Source organism: Pteropus medius, unplaced genomic scaffold, assembly GCF_902729225.1.
Source record: "Pteropus medius unplaced genomic scaffold, Ma_sr-lr_union100, whole genome shotgun sequence".
NCBI classification, from domain to species: domain Eukaryota; kingdom Metazoa; phylum Chordata; class Mammalia; order Chiroptera; family Pteropodidae; genus Pteropus; species Pteropus medius.
In genome coordinates, this window is record NW_024344561.1 from 534,598 (window position 1) to 562,173 (window position 27,576).

Sequence of the window (27,576 nt, forward strand, 5' to 3'; positions counted from 1 at the left end):
GTCTGAAATCTCACCTGTAAGGCAGGCCCCCAGCCTGGAAATTCAAGGAAGAGTTGGTGTTGCAGTCTTGAGTCCAAATTCTGCAGGGCAGGAGCTGGAAACTCAGGCAGAATTTCCATACTAGAGTCTCGAAGAGAGCTTCTTCTTTGAGAAACCTCAGTCTTTGCTCTAAAGACCTTCAACTGATTGGATGAGGCCCACCTACATTATGTCCACTTTACTCAATGTCAACTGATCTAAATGTTAATCACATCTAAAAAATACCTCCACAGCAACATATAGATTGGTAGTTGACCAAACAACTAGGCACCATGGCCTAGCCACATTGATGCATAGAATTAACCATCACAGAGAAAAACTGATTTCTCTCTTTTGACTCAACATCAAGGGCTTGAAGAAAAAAGTTCATGTCCAGTGTGTGGAAACGTAAAATGCATCCTCTTCAGTTGCCACTGTAAACCGAATAATTTTTGAGTAATCTTTTCAGATCTTACTTGTAACATGAAATCATTTATTTATTAATCAAACACGACCTACTGCCCTGAAAAACAGGCCTCACAAGAAAGCAGTTTTCCCAAATCAAGCAGTGAGATGTGTAGTGTGAGAAAACACGAAGCAGTCCTTTCAAATTACAAACCCAGGACAATAGGTTTATTTTAGCAAGCAACCATGGTTTTAATTCAACACAGCAGATAACCAGCATGTCACATTATGCTTGCACTAAACCATGCCACTTCCTATAACTATAGGTGGAAGCCTAAGTACCCATATTTGCCATAGTTTTATAGGTGTTTTATTCTCGGTATGATATGTTTTATTTTAGGTTGAATTTATTAAGCTCTTATAAAACACTAGTTCTGAATCACTAAACTTTGGGTAGTCGGCAATAGGTTACACACACACACACACACACACACACACCCCAAACATATTTGGGCTAGGTTTGATATATTTAGACATTTGACCAAAGAGGATATACAGATGGCAAATAGGCACAAGAAAAGATGTTTAGTGTCATTCGCCATTAAGGAAATGTAAATTAAGACCACAATGAGAAATCGCTAAACACCTATTAGAATGACTAAAATAAAAATTAGTGACAACACCAAATGCTGGCAGAGATGTGGAGAAACTGGGCAGGTGGGGATGTAAGTGAAAACAGTTTGGCAGTTTCAGAAGAAAACTAAACAGACAACCATCACATGACCCAGTAAGTATACTGCTGGGAATTTATCCTAGAGAAATGAAAACATATGTGCATGCAGAAATCTGTGCATGAATGTTCATAGCAGCTTTATCTATAATAGACAAAAACTAAAAACAGACCAGGTCGTTCACACAGGTGAATGGTTAAACAATCTGGTCCATCTGAACAGTGGAATACTACTCAGTAACAAAAATGAACTATTGATTCATGCAACAATCAGTATGAACCTCCAGGAAATTATGCTGAGCAAAAAAAAAAAAAAATTCTCAAAAAGCTTACATACAGTCATATAGTCTACAGCCATGCCGCCCCGAATAAGCCCGATTCTGTCTGATCTCGGAAGCTAAGAAGGGTCGGGCCTGGTTAGTACTTGGATGAGAGACCACCTAGGAAGACCAGGTGCTGTAGGTGTAAAAAATAAAAATATAAAAATAAATAAAAAATAAGGGGTTGTAAACTGACAAGGTCCTTGCAATCTGTGAGATCAACCAAGGGTTGCCTCACCCTCACCCCCCAAAAATAATAAAAATAAATAAATTAATTTTTATTTTTAAAAAAATGTTACATGCAGTATGATTTCATTTATATATCATTTTTGAAAGGGTAACATTTTCAAATGGTTAGTCGACAGATTAGCAGTCGACTGCCATGGTAGATACTCTGCACCCATAAAATTCATATGGAACTTAGTGCATGCACACACACGAACACACACCTGCACAAATGAGTACAAGTAAACCTGGGAAAGTCTGAATAAGATCAATGAAGAGTATCAATGTCAATGTGCTGACTGTTATTCTCAGTAAAGCTGGGGTGGGAGTAATGGAGTTATTTATGTTAAATAAATATAAATATATCCTAGCTGTGATATCATACTATCATTTTACAAAAGATTTCCATTGGGGACTCAAACAAATAATTGTATACTCATGTTCGTAATAGCATTATTTGCGATATACAAGATGTAGAATCAACCAAAGTGTCTGTTGACACATGACTAGATAAACAAAATGTGGTCCATCCATACAATGGAATATCATTCAGCTTTAAAAAGAAAGGAAATTCTGACACATGCTACGATGTGGAGGAAATTCTGACACATGCTATGATGTGGACCAACCCTGAAGACATCATGCTCATGAAATAAGCCAGATGCAAAAGGACCAATACTGTGTGATTCTACTTATCTGAGGTACCAAGAACAGGCCAATAAATAGAGACAGAAAGTAGAATAGAGGTTATCTGGGGCTGGGGGAGGAGCAATGGGAGTTAGTGTTTAATGGGGACAGAGTTTCAGTTTGAGAAGGTGAATGATCTCTGCGGATGGATAGCAGTGATGTTTGCACAGCAATGTGGATGTCCTGAATGTCACTAAACTGTCCACTTAACAATGGTAAATTTTATGTATATTCTGCCACAACAGGAAAGCGGGGGTACCACTGAGAGAAACTGAGAAAGTGTCTGAGGAATCCCTATTATTTCTTACAGCTACTTCTGAATGAACAATGATCTCAAAATTTCCCATTAAAAACTTAAGTCAACATGCAGATAATTAATCGATCCTAACATTATTGTATGCTTTGACTACTATACAAAGTCTTATTCAGACTTTCCCAGGTTTACTTGTACTCATTGTTTATTTCTAATGCAGCGTAAGGGTCTCCTTCAAATATTTTTAAACATATATATGAAGATCTTAAAGATCCTTGGGATAAAATTTTCATAAACATTAACATGATCGATGTTTATGTTGAACAAAGCAATGATAAGATTAAAGAAAGCAAAACTGGGGATCACTTGCATTTTTTCGGATAACCAGCAAGGTAACCAGCAAGGTGCTTAGGTTAACGTTTACAAGGAAAACTTGGGCTCAGTGGCCTGCCATATTCATTTGGGCATGTTTGGTCTCTCTCATTCTTGTGAGAGAACGAGAGAAAAAAATTACAGTCCTCGTTGCCTTCCTTAATGGTTATCCCTGAAGAAGCAGCAGGAGCAGCAGTGAGCTCTGGCCAGTACACTTGGCTTCCTGTCCTCCCAGCTCCTTCAGGACGAGGGTACAGTTTAAACTCTGACTGTGCCACTCTCCCTCTGAGGTCTGTAGGAACAATGCACAATATTCTAAAGTCTGTAGAACTCAGCACCCCAGGACAGAAAACAGAGTTCCTCTGCCAGCCCTGGGGACAATTCAACAAAAAGGACTTAATTCGTCACTTGGTATCTTTATATGTACTGCGCACCTCCTCTGCCCTGATGGATGTTATGTTCTAGAGAAATATAGGAAGAAAGGACATTAGCCTGGGCAGCGCTTCCCAAGTTCCCTGGGTGGGTGAACTATTGAGGGGACCTGGATAGTCTCCTGCAGGTCCTGAGACCCTCGTGGTGGGGCTCCAGAATTCATTAATAAAAAGCGCCCCAGGTGAGTCTCACTATCCCAAAAGACTGTCAACAGCTGAGAAAGCAGTGTTTTCAGTGGGGCAGATGCACAGGCTCACGGACACACCCCACTTCCTTGCCGATACTCAGAGAAAGGTGGGAGTACTCCAATAAGGTATTCCCACATATCATCGTGGCCATGTGATTAATTTAAAATGACCTTTTAAAAAAAAATTCTATATTTAAATGTGTGCTAGAAAACACATTTTTAGTGTGACTGTCAGAATCACCTGGAAGACCTCTTAACACAGGTCTCCAACCCCCAGGCCACGGACCGGTACCCGTCAGTGGCCCATAAGGAACCGGGCTGTGGCGGGAGAGTGAGCAAAGCTTCATCTGCATTTGCAGCCGCTCCCCAGCGCCAGCATCACTGCATCAGCTCCACCTCAGATCATCAGGCACTAGATTCTCATAGGAGCACTGGTCCCTGGTGCCAAAAAGATTGGAGACCACTGTCTTAACACACAGATTGCTAGGCCCTACACACAGGGCATCCTATTCAGCAAATCTGGGGCAGGGCCTGGTAAACTGCATTGCTAGTGAGCTCCCAGGTGATGCTGTCATTGCTGGCTAGGGACCGCTGTGTTAGGTGATGAAATCCTCTTGGCAATCTGGTGAACGTCGGGCTATTGTCACCCAGTGCCCTTTACATGGGGTGAGGCACTGAACGCATGGGTTAAGAAACTGGTCCCGGATCAACACATCAGGGCTGGGGGGCTGGGGGGGCAGCAGGCCCTGTCTAAGCAGAGCTTCGATCTGGTCCCCGGGAGGAGCCATGGTCTGGAAAGGGAGACTGCTACACCCTTTGGGACTGAGTGCCCATATCACCTGTTTAAACAAATCCTTGACAGCTCAGAATGAGGCCCTGACTTTTTAATGTGGCCCACAAGTCCCTGCTCCCTTCGGCCTCTCACCTTGGGGTTCTTTCTCCTCCTGCTTCAGAACAGCGGCCGTGCACGCCTACTGACATGCACACACGAGTCCTCAGCATGAATGCCCTCTCTGCTTCCCTCCTTGGCTTGCTTACTGCATCCAGACTCAGCTTAGATTTTGCTTCTACCCACCTCCCCCAGACTGGTTAGATACCCTTCTTTTGTTGGGAGAAATAGGGACACTTAGGAGAGACTCCTTTTTTAAAGGTGTTGGAAAGATGGATGAGCTCAGCAAACCAAAGGGTATGTGCTGAGCGGATTCGGTGTTAAAGGGCCAGGTATTAATATCAGCAGTAGTTGCTAACACTTGTTGTGTAGCACTTCCTGGGGTCCAGCTGCTATTTTAAGCCTTGAATATGTAAATTCAGATATAAGGGGAATGTAGAGTGACCCTCACAACAGAGGGTTATTTTACTCAAAATGTCAACGACACTGGCTGAGAACCCTTGCCTTAGATTGCCTTCTAACAAACCCTTGAGAAAAAGGGCCCAAGTGGGCCAAGCCCTGACTCACCTCCTGCTGATTTTCTCCACAGGGAAGGGGGATAAATGCCACATTGCAGATGTATTCAGTCCACATTCCCTGTGGCCAGCTTCCCCCTGGCAAAGGACAGAAAACAGAGTTCCTCTGCCAGCCCTGGGGACAAAGATTGAACTTGTCGGTATGTCCACTTTGGAAAGCATTTTTGGCAGTTTCTTCCAAAATGAAATGTACTTGTATATGGTCCAGCAATCGTGCTCCTAGGTATTTACCCGAATGAGTTAAAAACTGATGTCTGCACAACAACTTGCACGTGAATGTTTATAGCAGCTTTATTCACAATTGTGAAAACTTGGAAGCAACCAAGATGTCCCTCAATAAGTGAATGGATAAATAAACCCGATATGTCCAGGCGATGGAAGATGTCCATGTCAAAGTTGTCCAGACAGTGTTCAGCGAACAGTGTCCTGTGCCCACATGTTTCTAGTCTATTTTGGTGATGTTATGGTTAATTTTATATGTCAACTAAGCTGGGCCACAGTGCCAGATATTTGATCAAACATTATTCCGGATGTTTCTGTGAGGGTGTTTTTGGATAAGATTCACATTAAAATCATCAGTAGACTTTGAGTAAAGCAGATTGCCCTTCATAGTGTGGGTGGGCCTCGTCCAGTCAGTTGAAGACCTGGATAGAGCAAACGACTGACTTCCCCTCAGCAAGAGGGAGTTCTGCCAGCAGATGGCCTTAGCATCGGCTCTTCCCGGGTCTTCAGATTTTGGACTTGCCAGTCTCCATAACCACCTGAGCCAATTCCTTAAACTTGATCTTGTATTAGCCTGCTCAGGTTTGGCCCACATCGGGTCCATTTTCGCAAGGGTTTCTTGGAAGGCAATCCAAGGCAAGGGTTCTCAGGCAGTTTCATTGACGTTTTGAGTCAAATAATTCCCTGTTGCGGGGGCATCTAGTGACTGTAGGATGTCGAGCAAACACCTCCAACCTCTATTTGTTACTAGTCAGCTCTGAGGCCAGAGCCCTGACCTGCCCCCGGGTGCCACCGTGGGGCTCAAGTCTTTGTCTGGCCTTCCCTATAGAAGCTTCCCCTGCCAGTATGCCCAGTGTTCCTGTTCTTTTTTTCTTTTCAGACCTGCACTGTGACTAACCATTCCACTTTCTGGCGGCTGCTCAGATGATTGTTGGTTTGGTGTGGGCCAGTGAAGGAGAGACGAGATTGGGTTTGTGTCCCTCTACCATGTCCACTCTCCTCCATGTCTGCTCTCTAGAACGACCTAGGCCCCCACCACCAGGACCCTGTCAGTTGTTTAAAACACCAAGGATAAAAAGGAGAGATAGCAGCCTCAGTCATGGCAGGTCCCTCCAGCCTCCAGCTAGCAGTCCAAAAACAAGAACAATCCTTTAAAGGCTTCTTCTCCCTCCCGCTGCCCTGCCCTCCCCACTTCCTCTGGGCATGTGTTCTAGACTCTGAGCTCCCTCCCCTTACTGATGTCTGTACACTGACTTGGGGACAGAGGCTGGGCCAACTGGAGGTGGGACTATCTCTACATGTTTGATGGACAGAACTTTAACAGTCTACAAGACAAATTAAATTATGAAAATTCAGTGACTAGTATTTAATGCCTATCCACTATTATGAAGTATTTTATATTTATATGACTTCAGAGACTCTTACGTGATAATGGACGTCCTCTCTCCAGTGTCCAACATCTAATTCCAGCCCCAGAGTGGGGATAGATTTGCATATTTATTTGTTCGTAGGCTTACATGTTTAGAATCCTGTTTAAGGTATTAGGATGCCTTCAATACTTTTCAAAATAAAAATATTTCTTATTAAAAAAAATTCCTACCCCTTCAAACCCCAGAATTCTGACCACTAAAAAATATCTCCAGACATAGCCAGATGTCTCTCGGAGGGCAAAATTGCCCCCATTGAGAAGCACTGATTTGGGTGGCTTCTAACCTTCCCTTTACCTTCACCTGTTCATGGGAGGGTCACAGCAGGAATGACTTGCCACCCTGGCCCGGCGTTTGTGCAGATCCTGCAGCAGGGCATGGGTGGGACAGAGCTAAGTTGTCCCACTGGCCCCTCTCCTTCTGCCTCCTCTTTGCCCCTCCTGTACTTTCTCCTCCCTTTCTTCCACTGACCTCATTTGCAGTGCAAATTAAGCCTGGGAGTGGCATCTGTGGGACTGTGGCAGAACAGGTTGTCCCACCCTGAACTGGAGAAACGAGAACCTGTCTCCACCGGAGCTGGGGTTCCATGAACCTCACCTGCACTTGTGCTCCTTCCTGACTGCAGAGTGACCTTGGGAAGGGCTTGTGGCTCTGCTTCTCCCGGGGGAGGAGTTTCACTCTCCTGGGTCTCACTGGCTGTTACTTCTCTCCAGGGCTGCTCACCAGTTCTTCTAATGATTTTATAAACCCAAGACACATTTCTAGGAAGGCAGAAGCAGACTCAACACTGGGACGTGACTACCACCTCCCCCCGCAAAGGATGACTACTACCAAGAAAACAGAAATAACAAACGTCAGTGAGGATGTGGAGAAACCGGAGCCCTTGTACACTGCCAGTGGGAATGTAAAGTGGTGCAGCCGCTGTGGAAAACAGTCTGGCAGTTCTTCAAAAACTTAGAGATACAATTACCATATGGTCTGGCAATTCTGCTTTTGGGTATATGACCAAAAGAATGGAAAGCAGGCTCTCAAAGAGACATTTGTACATTCACATTCATAGCAGTGTTGACCTTAAAAATAAAACAGTTATTTTACTAGCAAAAATGGATTTAGTCAGAAACAGCAGAAAATTGCAATTTAGGACATGTGGACTATGGCAAAACCATAAGCCAGTTGGAGAACAAAGGACAAGAATTATTCTTTTATAGACGAAAGGAGTTAGTTAGGAAGAACTGTTATAAACTAAGAGCCCATCGGAGGAAACTGAGTGCAGTGGCTTTTCATTGGCTGGGTTGTGACAGTCTCTCATTGGCTGAGCTGTTGCCAGGGAAAGAGAAAATCTCCCTCCTTCTGGGGTAGTAGAGTAGAAAACATCTTCCTCTTGGAGATGCAGTGTACATCTTCTGTTTGGGGCAATCAATGATGAGTGGTAGAACATGAGAGCTCCCCCCACAGGTCCTCCCTACTCCAACGTTAGGTTTCTTTTATTAATTTTCACAACAGCATTTTTCACAACAGCCAAAAGGTGGAAACAACCCCAGTGTCCATTGAGGGCTGAATGGATAAACTATAAGTATATCCATGCAATAGAATATTATTCAGCCTTAAAAATGGGCATTCTGACATATGTTACATCTCGGATGAACCTTGAGGACATTATGCTTTGTGAAATGAGCCAGACACAAATATCGTACGATTCCACTTATAGGAGATCCCTAGAGGAGTCAGATTCTAAGACAGAAAGTAGAGGGGTGGGTGCCAGGGGCTGGGAGAGGGGAATCAAGAGTTAGCGTTTAATGAACAAAGTTTTAGTTTTGCAAAATGAAGAGTTCTGGAGAAGGCTGGTGGTGGCGGTGGCACAACGATGTGAATGTGCATAATGTCACTGAACTGGATACTAAGAAATGGTTATGATGGTAAATTTTATGCATATTTTACCTGAATTTTGTAAAAACCTTATAAGCAATAATACAAGTCACTCAGCAGCCAGGTCCGCATGACCAACCTCAAGTGCAGGCTGAGAGATGTGAAGAATCTCCAAATGAGGAGCATCAGCCAGATAATTAAGAATAGATTCTGCTGGTTTATCTGGTTGCTCTGAAAAATCATAGAGACTATTTTCATCTGATCAAGGTCACAACAGCTATATTTGTGGAGGGGACATGGAAGTCCCCTTCAAAATGCTCTCGTTGGCCCTTTTGAGATCAGTTCCACATCCCAACTAACAGGATGGAATTATGAAAGCTCCAGCCGGGCCCCGAGTCAGCTCCAGCCGGACCCCGAGTCAGCGCACACATGTGGTAATTACTGCTAGAAGTTGAATCAACCACCAATGGCCAATGATTTCATCAATTACGCGTTTGTAATGAGGCCTCCACAAAAACTCAGAGGACAGAGTTCAAAGAGCTTCCAGGTTGGCAAACCAGATGCATCCATGTGCTGAGCTCCAAACGCCATGGGGACGGAAGGACCTCACCCTAGGTATCTTTTCATCTGGCTGTTCATTTGTACCCTTTAATACCCTTTATAATAAACCGTAATCTAATAAGTAAAATTTTTCTCAGAGTTCTGTGAGCCGCTCTAGCAAATTAATCAAACCCAAGGAGCGGGGTCATGGCTATGTCTCTGATTTATAGCCTGAGGGTTAGAAGCACAGGTGATAACCTGGACTTGTGATTGGCATCAAAGGGGCGAGGAGGCAGCCTTGTGGGATAAAATCCTTAACCTGTGGGGTTGGATGCTATCTCCAGCTGTGTGTGAGGTGCAATATGGATCTCATTCTCAAAAAACTGGTTGTGCATTTTGACCTGCCCTCGGTCCCCTCTCCCCAGGGACTAGCACAGAAGCTTGCTTTTGTTTCATTACCCTCAGAGTAGTCCCAAGGCTGAGGCAACTTCCCAGGTAGCATCTGTCAAAAGCTATAAAGACATATCCTATCCACAGCCATCTGGGGCAAGGGATGGCAGAAGCTGCCAAGCAGCAGACAGATCAAAAGCCTATGAAAAGAAAATGATGATGGAATCAAAATGGTATACTAGGGGGACAAAACAGTCACACAAAAGAAGGCAGCACTGGAGGAATTAAGGAGCAAGAAGAAGATAAGACAAAGAAAAATATTATACCTGTGTATCTCTCAGCACATGATTCTCCAGCACTGACCATGACCAAGACAGTGGAGATTTAACATCGAGATGTTTCTGTTGTCCTCCGGGGTGCGTTGTCCTCTGGGGTAGCAAAAATTAATCAGCAAAAATAAGCAAAGATTATCGCCAACCAGAGAAGCGCACCAAAGATTTATCGTTCAGAGTTTTTACTGGGGTTTCATTAGGTAGGCATCATTGATTGAACTGTTACATGATTGATTGAATAGTTGCCAACTCCCCTTCCCTTCTCTGGAGGTTGGGCTGATATCACGTGGTTCATCCATCTAATCATGTGGGTGCTCTTTCTGGTATGGCCAGCTCTCATTCCGAGTGTTTCCTTAGCCTAAACTATACAAGGCCAACCCTGAGTCATCTAGATAGCATAAACTATCAAGTGTGGTCATAGGGGCCCATCATGAAGCCAACACACTCCTGTCATGAGAAATCCCAAGGGTTTAGAGGTTACCTCCCAGAAGCCAGGCCAGAGGCAAGACCTCTCTAGGTAATTCTTCTCTAGGTAATAATTATATAGTGTTATATTTCAATTTAAAATTTATCAAAATGGTAACTCCCCACCTAGAATAATTGTAATAAAACCGTAGCGCATCAAAAGCGGAGAGTTGACTTTCAGATCAGCCAGAATATGAATATTACCCTCAAAGAAACAACATGTATACTGACAGCTGACATTGCAAGAGCACCATTGGAAGCCAAAAGACAGCGAATCATATCTTTAGTAAACCGATTTTAAAACAGCAAAGTCAACTTTGCGTCAAAAATTGTCTTCAAGAACACAGTGAAACGAAGACATTTTCAGGCAAATAAAACAGAGCTTGCTACCACCTGCTGAAGTGGAATAGCTCCAAGCTATCAAGCTATCAAGTGCAGAGACCATTAAGAATCTTAGTCTTTGGAAAATAAGTAGCATTTTGATGACAAGAAGCCTAAATATAATCTATGGTCACCGGGACCTAATGCCTTGGATCCAGTAAGTGTCATTTATCATCTCTCAATGATTGGACAGGATTTTCCATTTGCAGCAAATCAGGCTGTCATTTTTGGTCACCTCAAAGCCCTCTCTACAAAATATCAGGTGCAGGATGTAAATTCATACATTTAACTAGAAATAATGACTCCCTTAGTCTGTGCAGGACGCTATGACAGAACACCATAGACTGGGTAGCTTATAAACAACAGAAAGTTATTTCTCTCAGCTCAGGAGGCTGGAAGTACGAGATCAAGATGTTGACAGATTTGATGTCTCGTGAGAGCTCACTTCACTGGGGGGATGGTAGTGAACAGGAGAGGCAGGTCCCTGCTCCTTCAGACCTTCTTCCAGTGTGGGAGATGGACGGAGAAAACATTAATGAGGAGCAAGAAGCTAGAGAGTGAGTTCAGGCAGAGTGGTCAGGTAACACCTTTTTAGTAAGAATGAAGGGAGTGAGCCAGCCAGATATATGGGAAAGACAGCTTTTGGGTGGAAGAAATGGCAAATACAAAGACCCTGAGGCGTGCCCATGCTTTGCGCACTTGTGTTTGAAAAGAGCTAGGAAGTGCATAGGCAAGGGGAGTGAAGCGCAAGACGAACCAGGAGGGGTTTACAGACCACCATGAAGGTATCGGTGGTTACCAGATAGTCTTTGCTGCCCTCACAGGCACCTAGGAAGCATTTAGCAAGTGCTGAGGGATGAAGAAAAGGGGCCGTCTCGTTTTATCCCCCAGTGTGGTATGTGCTGAAAATTAATTACCCTGAATTGCTTTCTGAACCAGGTGGAGAGAGGTTTTTGTTGTATTTTTTGTTTTAGATTTTTCTAACGCTAAGATGCATGGTCTCACTTTAACACAGGCCACTTTATGGGGTTTCTTGCCTTCTGGGCTTTGTATCCTCTTAGGTAAGTAACTGGGAAGTCCCAGGGTGATATGCACTGCAGAAATGAACTAATGCAGAATCCATTGCCAGGGCAAGAAGAAGCAATGGTTAAGACCTTGGATTTGAACCAGACTGCTGAGGTCTGAATTCAGGTCCTGCCACTTCCCTATAAAATGAGGACAAGGGGACGGCAAGATGGTAGATAAAGAGATAGAAAACCTAAATAGAAATTCTAGTGCAGATTTGAGCAAGTAGAAGACAGAATCAGCAAAAATTATGACAGGACAACAGTAATTATTGAGTCTGAGGAACAGAAAAAAAAAATGAAGAAGAAAAACAAACAAAGCTTGAGGGTCTTGTGGGAAACCATCAAGTGAACCAACATAGTCATGATTTTCCAGAAGAGAGAAAGGGGCAGAGAGAATATTTGAAGAAATAATGGCTGAAAACTTCCCAAATTTGATGAAAGACATGAATATAAACATCTAAGAAACTCAGTAAACATCTAAGAAGCTCAATGAACTCTAAGAAGAATGAACTCAAACAAACCCACACTGAGATATATTATAATTGAACTATGAAAAGCCAGAGACAGAGAGAACCTTGAAAGCAGCAGGGGAGAAGCAACTCATCACATACAAAAGATTCTCAAGATCATCAGCAGATTTCTCATCAGAAACTGTAGAGGACAGAAAGCAGTGGCCTGACATATTTACAGTGCAAAATAAAGAAAACTGTCAATCAGGAATCCTATATATGGCAAAACTGTCCTTCGAAAGCGAGAGAGAAATTAAGACATTCCCAGATAAACTAAAGCTGAGGGAGTTTGTTACCACTGGACCTGCAAGATATGCTCAAGGGCGTCCTGCTGGGCGAAATGAAAGGACACTGGACTGGACATAACTCAAAGCCACATGGAGAAATAAAATGCTCAATAAAGGTAAATGCATAAAAGCATTTTAACAATGGTGCGTAACTCCACTGTTTGTTTTCTACATGATGTAAGAGATTAATACATTTTTTAAAAAATGAATCGTCAGCCTAAAAGCCAGGATTATTGTAATGTTGGTGTGTAAGTCTATATTTTTCTACATAATTTAAGTGACTAATACATTTCAGAAATTAATGGTTTATTGTTTTGGACACACAATATAAAGATGTAATTTTTTGACATCGACGACTGAAAGGAGTGGAGATGGAGATGGAAAAAAAGCACGGTTTTTGTATGTTATTGACATGAAGCTGGAATAAATCCATATTACAGTATTATAGCTTTAGGGTATTAAATGTAATCCCCATGGTAACCAGAAAGAAAATAGCTATAGAATATACACAAGAGGAAGTGAGAAAGGAATTTAAATGTTTCACTACAATCAGTTAACACAAAAGAAGACAGTAATGCAGGGAATAAGGGACAAAAAAACAGCTATACATGTATAGAAAACAAATAGCGATGTGACAGAGGTAAGCCCTTTCTTATCAATCATCTTTAAGAAGGAAGGAAATTCTGACATGTACAATAACATAGATGAACCTTGAGGACGTTATGCTCAGTGAAATAAGCCAGACATGAAAAGATAAATACCGTGTGATTCCACTCACAGGAGGTCCCTCGAGGAGTCAGTTTCATAGAGACAGAAAGTAGATGTTGGGAGCCAGGAGTTGGGGAAGAGGGATGGGGACTTAGTGTTTAATCGGGACAGAGTGTCAGTTTGAAAAGATGAGAAAGTTCTGGAGACAGATGGTGGGGATGATTGGACAATCACATGAATGTGCTTAATGCCACTGAACTGTACACTTGAGAATGGTTAAGATGGTATATTTTTTGATATGTGTATTTTGCCACTTTTTTTAATTGAGAAAAAAAAATGTATTTAGTGAGGACAGAGCTTCAGTTTGGGAAAATGAAGAAAGTCCTGGGGTTGGACAGTGGGGACAGCTACACCACATTGTGAACGCACTTAATGCCGCTGACACGAACACTTAAAGATGATTACGATTGTAAGTTTTATGTGTATCTCACCACAATTAACAAAAAAGTATGTGAGAACTAAAAAGAAAAAAATAAGCACCGTCAACCCACGAAAAGCCATGGAGGTGCCTTAAATGCATATTGCTTAGTGAAAGAAGCCAGTCCGAGAACACTGCACACTGTGTGGTTTCAACTGTGGGACATCCTGGGAAAAGGCAAAGCTACAGAGACGATAAAGATCAGTATTTTCCAGGAGTTCAGAGGTGATGGAGGAATAGGTGGAGCCCCGGGGATTTTCACAGTGGTGGAGCTATTCTATACGATGCTGTGATGGTGGGTGCGTGTCATCATACATTTGTCCAAACACAGAACTGCATAATGCTGAGTCAACTGTAATGTAAATAAATTATGGGCTTCAGTTAATAATAGTAATATATCAATATTGGTTCATTCTTTATCACTAATGCAAGATGTTAATATCTGGAGATAGTGGGGTGGAGAAGAGAAGCTGGCGGGGGGTATATGGAAACTCCTTGTACTTACTACTAGGTTTTTCCAAAAACCTAAAACTATTCTAAAAACTAAAGGCTATTAATTTTCACAAAATGCGTGTCCCATCTCAACTGCGTAGAACCAAGTCCAGCTCTGTACCAGGCCCAACGTCCAGTGACCCGGTGGTCTTAGCACACAATACTGCTCCTGCCTGGGATGCCTTTCCTTACCCTGGAGGCCTCCTGGACCCCCAGGCCAGGCTCCCTCACAATCTCCCCTGTGATCTGCGGTCCCTCCGGCTCCTGGACGCAGGCGGTGATCCAGGCAAGATGTCTTCTAAGAGTCTAAGGAACCCAAGTACCATGGATGTGGCTGGGAGCTGGATTTTTTTAAAGTTCCCTTCAGGTTCAATTTATTTTGGTTCAAGTTGCTCTGGATTCATTTCCCTTTAAAAAGGATGAGAGAGAGAGAGAGAGAGAGAGAGAGAGAGAGACACACACACCAGGAAATAAAGACTGAAAAAGAATTAAAAGAGTTCTGACTTCACTCAGGTTTCCATGGAAACACTTAAGTGGCTTTAAATGCCCTATTTCTCCTCAATTAGATTCAGTGTGTAATAATACATCATGGATTAATAATTAAAAACCTATGCGTGGGTATAAATTCATGCCCTTTATCATCCTAGGCCCTTAATAAACACATTCTTAAAAACTGATCAGCATTTGGGGAACAAGCAATATCCTGTGAAAACACAGGGCGAATGAGGCGTCACTGCCGTGCTGGCCCGTCACACCTACATTGGAATCCACCGGGGGGTGGTCTGCACACACTTGGGGAGGAAGCTCGATATGCAGCTGGCAATAGCCACTCGACATGCTCACTAGATAGAGGAAGGCATCCTCTCTAGGTGGGTCCCTCAGACCAGAGTGAACCCACACAATTCCCAAGTCATCCCCTCTTCTGCTCAGCTCCTGATTTCTCATCCAACCAGACACAAGCATCCAATGCAAGGAGTTGGTGGCATCGCACTCATTGGGAATTGGACGTGGGGCTTTTTTCCCCCACTGCTCATCTCTACAGAGGGAGATTCAGGTGGCACTTCAGTCAGTTTCTTTGAGGGCAAGATTCTAGACAAGATGCATAAATACTGACGCAAGTACCCCCCACAACCCCCAATCAATTCCAAGGAAAACATCTAGTCATGAAACCCTGGATTTTATTTCAAAGGAAAGCAAGTCCAGTCCCTTTCAGTGCCTTTACTCTGCCTCTCACTGTCTCTCTCGGCCTCTGAAAGAAGACCACGCTGTCTGCGGAGTGTTATTCCTTTTCTAATAAACTTTCCTTTTGACTCCAACTTTGGCGTGTGTGTTGAACTCCACCGAAGGACCCTCTTCTCTTAGTACAGGGCTTGGTCTCCCATCACTTGGGGAAATTTGCCCTGTCCTGCATCATCTTTTCTGGCTAACCATGAAGGGACCAAAGGACATAAACTTGCCATGGCTCCTCTCATCTAAGAGTGGCTGGGATTCATTTCCCTACATGCAGATCAGCTGGCCTTGGGCAAACAGTTGAGCCTTTTCCAGGAGGCTGGTGAGAGACTCGTTCTCTAACTGAGCAGGAGTCCACGGGTCCTGTCTGCTTTTCCTACTTTTCTTCCTCTAACTTCCCTGACTTGGTGTCACCAGGTTGGGATGACAGAGAAGACCTGCCACGAGACCCCGTCTAAACCTCAAAGACTACGCAGCTCCTTTCGGCCACAACAGGACAGGCTGCAAGGCTTCCTATCACTCTATGTTGCGGCGAATGACCTCACATTCTCTGCCTCCGGGGCCCTTAAAATAGGCTTCCAGAGATTTTTATTCCCAGTAGGCGGGGACTATAGCCCTATCTCAGCTTTGAAGAAGTTACCGAAGACAGACAGACCTTTGTCCCTCAACACTCCTTAAGAATAAGGGAATAAAATCTCTGAGGAGGAATAATGTAGGGAAGAGGCAAGAGAATTAAAATGTTAATTTTAATGAACACAATCAGAGATTGCAGTGTGCTGATCAGCCCTGCAGCCAAACCAAGAGTACACCTGCAGAACAAAGGAAGATTTCTGCTGGGACTGCTGACAGCGCATGCTCACATCTGTGAAGGAGAAACGGGAACCAAGAGTCATTCCCTGTGGCTAAAACAATAGGGCACCTATAGATTAAAGACTGGGAACTGCCATCTGGACTTTCACTCTACACATTCTTACCTTTTCAGCCACATACTCTTCCTTTTCCTCATTGTATGTCCATATCAAAGGAAATGAAAACTAAGAAATATATAAACTGAATTCCCTGAGCATTCATGGATGGTCCCTCTCAGTGCCTTTACTCTGCCTCTCTCACTGTCCTCGTCTCTCTCTGTCACTGTCTCTCTCAGGGCCTTTACTCTGTCTCTCACTGTCTCTTTCACTGTCTCACCCTCTGCCTCAGAGGAGACCACACTCTGTCTGTGGTTACCCCTATTCTAATAAACTTTCCTTTTGACTCTAAAAAAAAAGAAGAAGAAAAAAAGAGGAAAGCAAGTCCAACTTAATTTTTCCCACAAGCGGTTTCCAGATCAATTCCAGTTCGAGGCAAAAATCAGATCAACCATAATGCAGCAAACAGTGGATTAGAACAGTCGGGCGGTGGGTGGCGCCCACCCCAGGAGAGGGAAAAGGGGGATCTGATGCCCTCTGGTGGTCGCCGATTGCCATGGCCCCACCGCCACCCATAACTCACCCAGGCAACTGATATCTCCAAGATGTCCTTCAATAGATGAATAGATAAACTGTGGTAATCCAACTAATGAAATATATTTAATGATCTTTAAAACTTAGTTATTAAGCTCCTAAAAGACATGCAGGAACCTTAAATGCATATTACTAAGTGAAAGAAGCCAATCTGAAAAGGCTACAAACTGTATGATTCTAACTCTATGACATTCTGGAAAAGGCAAAACTATGGAGAGAGTGAAAATATCAGTGGTTGCCAGGGGCTGAGGAGGGAGGGATGAGCAGGCGGAGCACAGGGGATTTTTAAGGCAGTAAAACTATTCTGTCTGATACTGTAATACTAGATATATGTCATGATACCTTTGTCCAAAGCCACAGAATATACAACACAGAGGACAGACTCTATGTAAACTGTGGACTTTAGACAATAATAATGTATCAGTATCGGTACATCAGTTGTAACAAATGTTTCCCCACTGAAGCAAGATGTTAATTATAGAGGGAACTAGAGGGTGGGGGAGAGAGGGTCTCTGGAGACTTCCCTACCATGTGCTCACTTTTTCTGTAAACCTAAAATGGAAATCTATTTAAAAAACAATTTTATTGAGGATAACTGGCATGAAAACTGACACAAAAGGACAATTACTGTATTAAACCACTTATATGAGGTCCCTAGAGAGGTCGAATTCATTGAGACTGAAAGAATAAGGGTGATCAGGGCCTGGGGAGGGGGATGGGGAGTGAGTGTGTAATGAGGACAGAGTTTCAGTTCTGGAAGATGGAAAGAGTTCTGGGGATGGACGGATGGTAGAGACGATTGCACAACAACATGGATGTGCTTGATGCCACCGAACTGGACACCTAAAAATGGTTAATATGGTACATTTTATGTGTATTTTAACACAATTTTTTTTAAAAAGCTTAGAGGGGAAAAATAAGGAATCACACAACTATTTGAAGAAACTTTGGGGAAATCCTTTCTAAAGTTGGCATGGGAAAAGCCTTTCTAGCTATGGCTCTAAAGCTAGAAGTTAAAATGTTGATAAGTTCAACTATATAGAAATAAACTTTTTTGTGGCCATATAATAACTAATTAGGGAAAATATTCACAGCTCAGGCCAGAGAGAAAAACCTAACATGTTAATATGAAGAATTCTCATCGGTAAGTTAAGATTAACAACCAAAGAGGGAAAGAGCAAAGAATGTGATCAACCTCTTCACAGAAGGCAAAATGAAACCAAACCCCAAATAAGCCCATGAGAAAATTCTCAACCTCACTCATAAAAGGAATGCAAATTCAAAGAACAACGAGCCACCATTTTTCAACTATCGTGTTGGCGAAACCCAAAAGCTTGACAACAGGCTCAGTGGTGGAGGCTATGGGACAACTGGCAGTCGCATACATTGCTGGCAGGAGAGGAGGACGGGCTGACCCCTGTGGGACATGGCACAACCGACCAAAATGACAATTGCACACATGCGTGTGTCTGTATGTGTGGGGGAAATACATACAACATTAAATTTACCATCACAACCATTTTTAAGTGGCATTTAAGCACATTCACATTTGTTGTGCAGCCATCACCACCATTCATCCCTGGAACTCTTTTCATCTTGTAAATCTGATGCTCTGTCCCCACTAAATGCTAACTCCCCAGCTCCCTCCCCTGGGCCTTGGCACCCACCATTCCACTTTCTTTCTTCATGATTTTGACTACTCTAAATAGCTCATATGAGTAGAATTATACAGTATTTCTCCTTTTGTGTCTGGCTTATTTCACTCAACAAAATGTCCCCAGGTTTATCTATTCATAGCACATTCAGAATGTTTTTCCTTTCAAGGCTGAATAATATTTCATTGAATGGATATGCTCATATTTTCTTTCTTCGTCCATCAGTGAGCACTTGGGTTGTTTCCACTTCTTGGCTATTGTGAATAACACTGCTGTGAACATAGGTGTGCAAATATCTATTTGTGTCCCCACTTCCATTTCTTTGGTTGTACACCTAGGAGTGGAATTGCTGTGTCACACAGTGATTGTGTGCTTGACTCTTTATGGAACCACCAAACCATTTCTCATAGCAGCCGCACTGTTTCGCATCCCTACGAATAGTACAGAGGGATTCAGTTTCTCCGTATCCTCGCCAGCACTCTTCATTTCCAGTATTTTGATTAAAGACTCCCTAATGGGTGTATATGCACACATCTTTTAACCTAGCATTTCCACTTTAGGGAATTTACTTTCAACCTCTGCTGAAACCTGCTCTTGTTAGTTCATTCCATATCCTGGCCACACTTCTACGTCGATGCATGTAATCTCGCCCTCTTGTTAATTTCTGTGGCATTCCATAAGGAGGCTGGGCCTGGAGTTAACTGTCGTTTCCTTGTGGACGTTTATACTCATTTCGGTTTTTAGACATGTCTACATATTTAGACAAATATACCCTTTATGGGGATATTTCAAAAAATAGTCTTTATAACCTACTTCCAAAAATCCAGCTTTCACTCTTAATTGTCTAGGTGCCATGAAAAGCCTGGAGTCCATGGGCTGTATATGCTCTCACACCGTGGCTACATGAGAGCTGCTGTCACATGCAGAGTCATTTGGTCTCTGAAAACTCTTCTCCAGAATAATAGAGCTTTGGTGCCTGGACCCAAATTTCTGCGTTAATGTGTCTGCTAAGGGGATAAAGGTAGTTCCAGGCTCATCCTTACTTCTAAACTAGGATCCCCCTGTGACCCCACGCTTGAGCCGCACTGAGTGGCTGAGCCCATCCGGTGAAAAATGGAAGGCCACCCAGCTACTTGGCTGTTCTTCCTTGAACCACTCGCAGTTTTGATGTTCTAGATTTTACTATACAAAATTTAAAAGATGCAAAATGTATCAAGATTAATACAACCAACATCCAAATACTCACCACTCAGCTCTTCCAAAAGCTGTTCTCCAGCGCGCCTCTCCCCAGTTTCCCGCCCTGGACCATCTCAGAGAGAGAGCAGCCATTCTGAATCTGGTGTTAATCTGGTTTTTAACACGTCTTTATATCGTTATGGGTTTTATAGTCTTTTAACTGTTATTGCTTTTCAAATGCAAGTCTTTCTGATGGGATGGACTCTTTCGACAATATGGTGTTCTCTCTAAAATCAGTTGCTAGTTGAGTGAATAAAATTTTCATATAAAAAGGCTGGTTCCTTACAAATATTCTTAAAGTTTCTCCCGCAGATTCTCAAGGTGATGACCCTGTGAGGGTTTCCTCTCAGCTGGCTGTCAGCTTAGCACTCTGCTATTGTTGGCAATGATTTAAAGCTCTGTTGTCCATGTATTTTGTTTTGTTTGTCGTTTCTCTTTGAAGTTTTGCTTTATTTGATGTTATTTGAACGTGTTTTGAAGCTTTCAATAAAAGGCGTTATGACACATGTCGTCCATGACAACTTCCGTCCCACCCTGTTATGTCTGGGTCGGGCCTGTGGAGGCACACGGATGTGGTTCATTCACCTTCACTGCCTGCAGTACCTGCCGTGGTCTGACTGTTCGTGTCCCCCCGAGGTTCGTACATGGACATGCTTAGCGTGGAGCCTTCATGAGTGAGACTGGTGCCCGACAAGGGGTTCCAGGGGGTTCCTTTGTCCCTTCCAGACGTGAGGACACCGAGACATCTACAACCCAGAAGAGGCCCTCGCCTGGCACTGAGATCTCAGACTTCAGCCTCCAGAGCCGTGAGAAGTAAATTTCTGTTGTCTGTCAGCCACGTGGACTGTGGTGTTTCGTTATAGCAGCCCGAACAGAGTAAGGCGGTGCCCCCGCATTGGCACGTACCACACGTACAGTGCACAGATAGCTACATATTGGTGGAGACAGTAATTTGCTTTGGACATCTTGAGTGTCTGCAGGCGTACACGGAGTGCAGGAGAATCTCACATGTGCTCACAGCAGCCAAAGACACACCGTCCTTTGACTCTGTTGTCATGCAGTTCTCCCAGACAGCTGCGCCGATGTCCCTTCCCACCAACTGTTAGAACTCCTGTTTCTCCACGTCCGCACACTCCGTATTTATTGTCAGACTTTCGCTTTTCCCATCTGATGCCTGTGAAATGGCCTTTGCATTGGGATCCGCTGCCTGCTTTTCCAAGCTGGCTCAGGTCTGCGTGGGTGTCCCAGTGACACTGGCTAAAGAGTAAAGACGATGTGACTTCTGGTCTCCACTTACCCGGTTGCACTGCCTCATCTGGAGACTCACCAGAGGCCGGGGACTGTGGCCTTCGAGAGCCTCTGAAATTCTTAAAGAGTATACAAAGGTCTATCGCTGAGCCAATTTTTTTGGGCGGCGGGGGAAATGTCTGGTTATATAATTAGCATTTCTTACAATATCCAATCCGATGATATCCTGTCATTGGAATATCTACCAAACAGCTTACTTAGGTAGATTTTTTGGTTGTTGTTCCATTTAACTTTACTTCCTGTCTTTGGTAAAAATATATGTGTGTGTGTGTATTGTAACAATAGGTTCTGGTAAATGTCTGGAAGAATATGAGATTCGGGGACCTAATTTCTTTTACTACTTTCTGTATTGTTTTGATTTTGTACAGCAAGCATACTGCCTTGGGAAAAAAGAAGAGTTAAAAACAACTTTCTGGGAAAGGATATCAAAGAAATACTTGTACACAAGCGTTCATAGCAGTCCTAGTCACACTAGACACAACCTAAATGTTCATCTTTGGGCGAATAAACAAAAGACGGTGTGGTCACACAGTGGAATGTCACTCTGCCATAGAACAGGAAGAAGGCCCCAACACACGCCACAAGATGGATGAACCTCGAACACATTAGGCTGAATAGGTCAGACATAAAAAGTCACACATTGTATGATTTCATTTATATGAACTATCCAGAATCAGTAAATCTTTAGAGACAAAAAAGCAGATTGGTGGTTGACAGGGGCCAGATGGGAGGGGAATGGGGAGTGGCTGTTTAATGGGCATAGGGTTTCATTTTGGGGTGATAAAAATGCTTTGGAAATAGAAAGACGTGGTGGTCACATAACGACGAGAATGTTCTAAACACCCCTGCGTTGTACACATTAAAGTAGTTAATTTGATGTTGTGAGTTTCACCTCAATAAAAACAAAAGTAAAAAATTTACAGCCTTAGCAATGCTATAGCATTTTCCCCCTTATTCAAAGTGAGTCACAGAAGGAAAAAGGGGCGGGGGGAAAGGAACCCCTGGGACATCTCTGACAACTGCGGTGGATCCAAGAAAATATTTTCTGCGGGCCCTCTCTGGCTGCATAAGATGTTTGCAGTCCCCAAGGCAGCTTCAGGTCCCAGCTCACTCTAGGCTAGTTCCTGACTGTTACTCTCATTCTGGCCTCACCTGGCCCAGAGGTGGCCTTCCTCACGGTATCGTTTGTGATAATGAATGACTATTCGTTACAGCCATCTATCTGGTCTGCCTCGAGATGGAGGAAGAAACAAAGCACCCTTGCAGCCGCCCTCCGGGAATTCTCAAAAGGGCAAATCTGGGACTCGTCATGAGGATGGCAGCGATTTCTCCAGAAGCTGTATCTGGTAGGTCATGGTGAGTCAGTGACAGCACATTGGGTTGCCTGTGACTCATCAGCTCCAAATAAGATTGCAGGATTGAAAGTGCTGCGCTCTATGTCACAGACCCTAATGACATGATTGATTCATGCATTGATGGAAAATGATAAAACTGTTAGAAGAAAGGCTGACAGGAAACCTAACCGGAGGAACTTAGATAGTGGGGCGGCCAGACATGCTGTGCCTCTGGATGAGATGCGCAAATAAGAAGCAGTGCCCCCTGGGAAGGAAGGCGCTGGAACAGTTGAATGGGATACTAATCAAACCTCTTGAGCAGCGGTTCTCAGATGCGGGTGTTTATCGTGTCATCTGGAGAGATTTAAAAGCTGGTTGCCTGGGGCCCGCCCCAGGACATTGTGTTAAGTGGCCTAGGGCCTAGACACAGGCCGCCCTCGGGAGATGTTGGTGTGTTTGGTTCTAGACCACCAATGAAGCAAGTATCAAAATACAGCGAGTCATCATCTTTTTGCTGGTGGAGGGTCTCGCCTTCGATTTGGAAAAAATACATCTGTGAAGCGCAATAAAACGAGGTCTGCCTGTAGATAACATTCTCCAGATGGACCCACCGTGCATTCTGAGTTGAGAGTTGATTTACAGGAGCTATGGGGGTTAAAGGAACAAGTTCAGAGACAAAGCTGACAAATCCGATAGGCGGGATGCTTCTCAAAATGGCAGAACCCGTTTCTGCAGTAGGTCAAAAGTTTGTGTGTTGGGGGGGTGGGGGGACTTCTCTAGATTAAAAGGGATTTAAAAGACACAACAACCAAATACAATGTGTGGACCTTATTTGGATCTAAATTCAAATAAACTAAAGTGTAAGAAGACGTTTTAAGACTACTAGGGAAAGGTGATCATGAATTGCTGTCAGATGAAACCAAAAAGAATTATTGTGAATTTTGTTAGGTGTGACATTTGTATGGTCATTATGTAAAGAAACACATACTGAAATTTTAAGGGTGAGCTGATGTGAAGTGTGGGATTTGCTTTAAAATAATTCAGAGAAAAATGAGCTGGTGTAAATGCGGCAAAATCTTAACCGTCAAATTGGATGATGAGTGTATGTGGGCTCTGACATACTTGCGTGTTTGGAATTTTTCACACAACAGAGTTTCAGAATGTCGTTAGCTGTTCCCAAATCTTAAAGTTCCATTGTCCTTCCTCTCCTCTCTCTAGTGTCTCCCAAATAAGTACAGATACGCCTCATTTTATTGCATTCCACAGATGTGGCTTTTTTTACAAATTAGAAGACAAGTCTCCACCAGCAAAAAGATAACTTGCTTAATTCCAATACGCCCTTTATTGCGGTGTTCAGGAACCAACCGCAATATCTCAGAGGTTTGCCTGTATCTGCCATGTGACCAAACCTGGAGGAGGGTGATTGGCTGAGAGTTAAAAATAAAAAGTCAGATGGTGGTTCATGCCCTCGCACCTGTGGCTTGAACATAAGTTTAAGAAGAGCTTGTGGCATCAGGGCCAAGCAAGTATGGAAAAGCCCAATGGGCACACTTGGGTGATTGTCATTGAGCATGCTACGAGGCCAGGACTAGAGTGAGGGCTCCAGGTGCCTCAGGCACAGGATTTAAGGAGGTATCCCCTCTGGGGAGAGACCTTGTGCTTGCTGGACCCTGAGAGGGGTCCCTCCTTAAATCCTGTGACTGAGGCACATGGCTTGCCTTACCCTGGTCCAGGGCCTAGCACGTTGGGCGCCTCAATTCAACTCCCAGAAAACTAGGGAGTTTTACAAGCTTCCAGGGCTAGCCAGGCGATCCTGCCCCTCCCTGCAGAAGTGTCAACGGTAGGACACTGGCTTCCTCTGCTAACAAGGTAGGTACAAGTTCTAGGGATGGATGTGGCCCGTCTCTGCAGCCCTGACTTTGGCCACCATCTACCTACCATCTTGAAAGAGCGGTAAACAGCCAAGTATGCTGACTGCACTACCTCCACGCTACTCCTCAGGACAAAAGCAAACTGGCCAGCCCTTCCTACTGGTAAGGATAGAGGAGCCAGCCAGCTTCTCTGAACAAAACCTCGGGTGCCCTCTGCTGGTCTCTCTGATTACGACAGCCGGCACTGAGGACGTAACTGGTGGCCAATTGCTGTCCTGGCCTGGAAAATGGAAATGATTAAAGCTAATCAAGAATAAATTTTAAGAGAAAGGGAGAACTGGAAATGTTCACATTAGATTCGAGCATCTTTAGGCTCCAAGGGACGCCCACACTTAGGCTTCAGGCTCTATTGGTCCTCCATTTACTGAGCTCTCCTCATGGAGCAGCCCGGGCCACCTCTATCCCAGTAGGCTGGGCTGTCTATAGCTGAGGAGCAGCCGCCCTTCCAAGGGAACAGGAGGGCAGGGCATAGACTCAGAGCCTCAGTCCTCCCCACATGGCCACACCAGAGACTCCGAATGCTTTCGTGTGATTTTTTTTTCTAACAGTCCTGAGCAGAACCGTTCCCATTTATACCTAGGTAAGGAAGTTAAGGCATGGAGCTGTCACTTTACCTGTCCCAGGTCAGTCACAAAGCGAGTGCGAAAGCCGGATTCAAATGCTACTTTTTTAGACATGTGATCTAGTATTATCAAGGAGTGTCACCATGCTATACATGACATTCCTATGACTTATTTGTGACTTGAAGTTTGTGCCTTTTGACTCCCTTCACCCATTTTCCCTACCCCTACCCCCCAACCCTCTGGCAGCAACTAATCTGTTCTATGAGCTCATTTACGTTCTTTTTTCTTTTTTAGATTCCACATGTAAGAGAGATTAGTATTTGTCTCTGACTTATTTCACAGAGTATAATGCCCTCAAGGTCCATCCATACTGTTGCAAATGGCAAAATTTCTTTCTTTTCATGGCTGAATAACATTCCATTGTGTGTATATATACCACATTTTTATCCATTCATTTATTGATAAACATCCTCGTGGTTTCCATATCTATTGCAAATAATACTGCAATAAATATGAAGGTGCAGATATCTTTTCAAGCTAGTGTTTATTTCAGGTAAATACCCAGAAGTGTGATTGCTGGATCATATGGTAGTCCTATTCTTAATTTTTGGAGGAACCTCCATGCTGTTTTCTATCCTGGCTGCACCAATTCACATTCCCACCAACAGTGCACCAACATGTGTTATTTCTTGTCTTTTTGATAATAGCCATTCTGACAGGTGTGAGGTGATATCTCATTGAGGTTTTGATTTGCATTTCCCTAATAGCTAGTGAAATTGGGCATCTTTTCATAAGTCTGTTGGCTGTATGTCTTCTTTGGAAAAACGTCTATTCAGACCCTTTGCCCATTTTTTAATTGGATTGGGTTTGTTGTTTTGCTGTTGAGCTGTATGAGTTCTTTATTACTTTTGGATATTAACCCTTTATGAGGTATATGACTTGCAAATATCTTCTCCCATTCATCAGGTTGCCTTTTTATTTTGTTGGTTTCTTTTGCTGTGCAGAAGCTTTTTAGTCTGAGGTAGCCCCATCCGTTTTTGTTTTTGTTTTTCTTTTCTTTTTTTGCTTACCCACTTGTTTTTCTTTTGTTGTCCTTGCTTTTGGTGTCAAATCTAAAAAATCATCAAGACCGATGCCAAGGAACTTACTGTCTATCTTCTTTAAGTTTTATAAATTCAGGTCTTACTTTCAAGTCTTTAATCCATTTTGAGTTGATTTTTATTTGTGATGTAAGATAATGATCCAGTTTCATTCTTTTGTGTGTGGCTGTTAAGTTTCCTAACACCGTTTATCGAATAGATTGTCCTTTGCCCATTGTGTATTCTTGACTCCTTTGTTGTAAACTACTTGACCATTTATGTGCAAGTCTATTTCTGGGCTCTCTATTCTGTTCCATTGATTTATATGTCTGTTTTTATGCCAGTTACCATGCCGGTTTGATTACTATAGCTTTGTAATATAGTTTGAAATCAGGGAGTGGAATGCCTCCAGCTTTGTTCTTTCAAGATTTCTTTGGCTATTCGGGGTTTTGTGATTCCATACAAATGTTAGGATTGTTCTATTTCTATGAAAATACCATTGAGATTTTAATAGAGATTGCATTGAATCTGTAGATTGTTTCCAGTAGTATGGATATTTTAACAATATTAAATCTCCCAATCCACAAGCATGGAACATCTTTTCATTTGTGTGTTCTTCAATTTCTTTCAACAATGTCTTACAATTTTTGGTGTACAAGTCTTTCACTTCCTTAAATTTATTTCTAGATATTTTATTTGCTTTGCTGTAATTGTAGACGGAATTGTTTTCTTAATCTCTCTTTCCGATAGTTTATAGTGTGTAGAAATAATAGATTTTTGTATATTCATTATGCATCCTGCAACTTTACTGAATTCATTTATTAGTTCCAAGAGCCTTTTTGGTGGAGTCTTCAGGGTTTTCTATATATATGTAATCTGCAAATAGTCATGTGCTGCATAAGAATGTTTCAGTCAACAGCAGACCACATATACCACAGTATCTCATAAGATTATAATGGAGCTGAAAATTTCCTATTGCCTAATAACGTCGTAGCCATTGTAAGGCTGTAGCGCAACACATCACTCACGTGTTTGTGGTGATGCTAACAAATCTACTATGCTGCCAGCCATAGAAAAGTATAGCACATACTTTTATAGTATAGCACACAACATATATTTGTAGCGAAGTATAAACGTATGGTTATGTACAGTACTTAATATTTGAAAATTCACAACTATGTTGTATTTACAATACTTTTGTTACTTTGGAGTGTACTCTTATATAAAAAGCTTGCTGTAAAGCAGTGTGCCCTGTTATGCAGGCAGCAGTCTCATACATCCTATGTTTACCACGGCTTTTGATTGCATTTTTTTCTGTGCTTGATTTCATCTTGTGCAGCCTAAGTGCACAGCGTTTATAAAGTCCACAGTAGTGAACAGTGATGCAGTCATGTCCTCAGCCTTCACACTCACTCGCCACTCTCTCACCGATTCACTTAAGAGCACCTTCCAGTACTGTGAGCTCCATTCATGGTTAGTGCCTT

General features: G+C 43.0%; 1 pseudogene; it reads left to right on the top strand.

Annotated features, from left to right (window-relative positions):
• Window positions 1-1,499: 1,499 nt before the first annotated feature.
• LOC120610929 (uncharacterized) lies at window positions 1,500-1,618 on the top strand (annotated as a pseudogene).
• The last annotated feature ends 25,958 nt before the right edge of the window (window positions 1,619-27,576 follow it).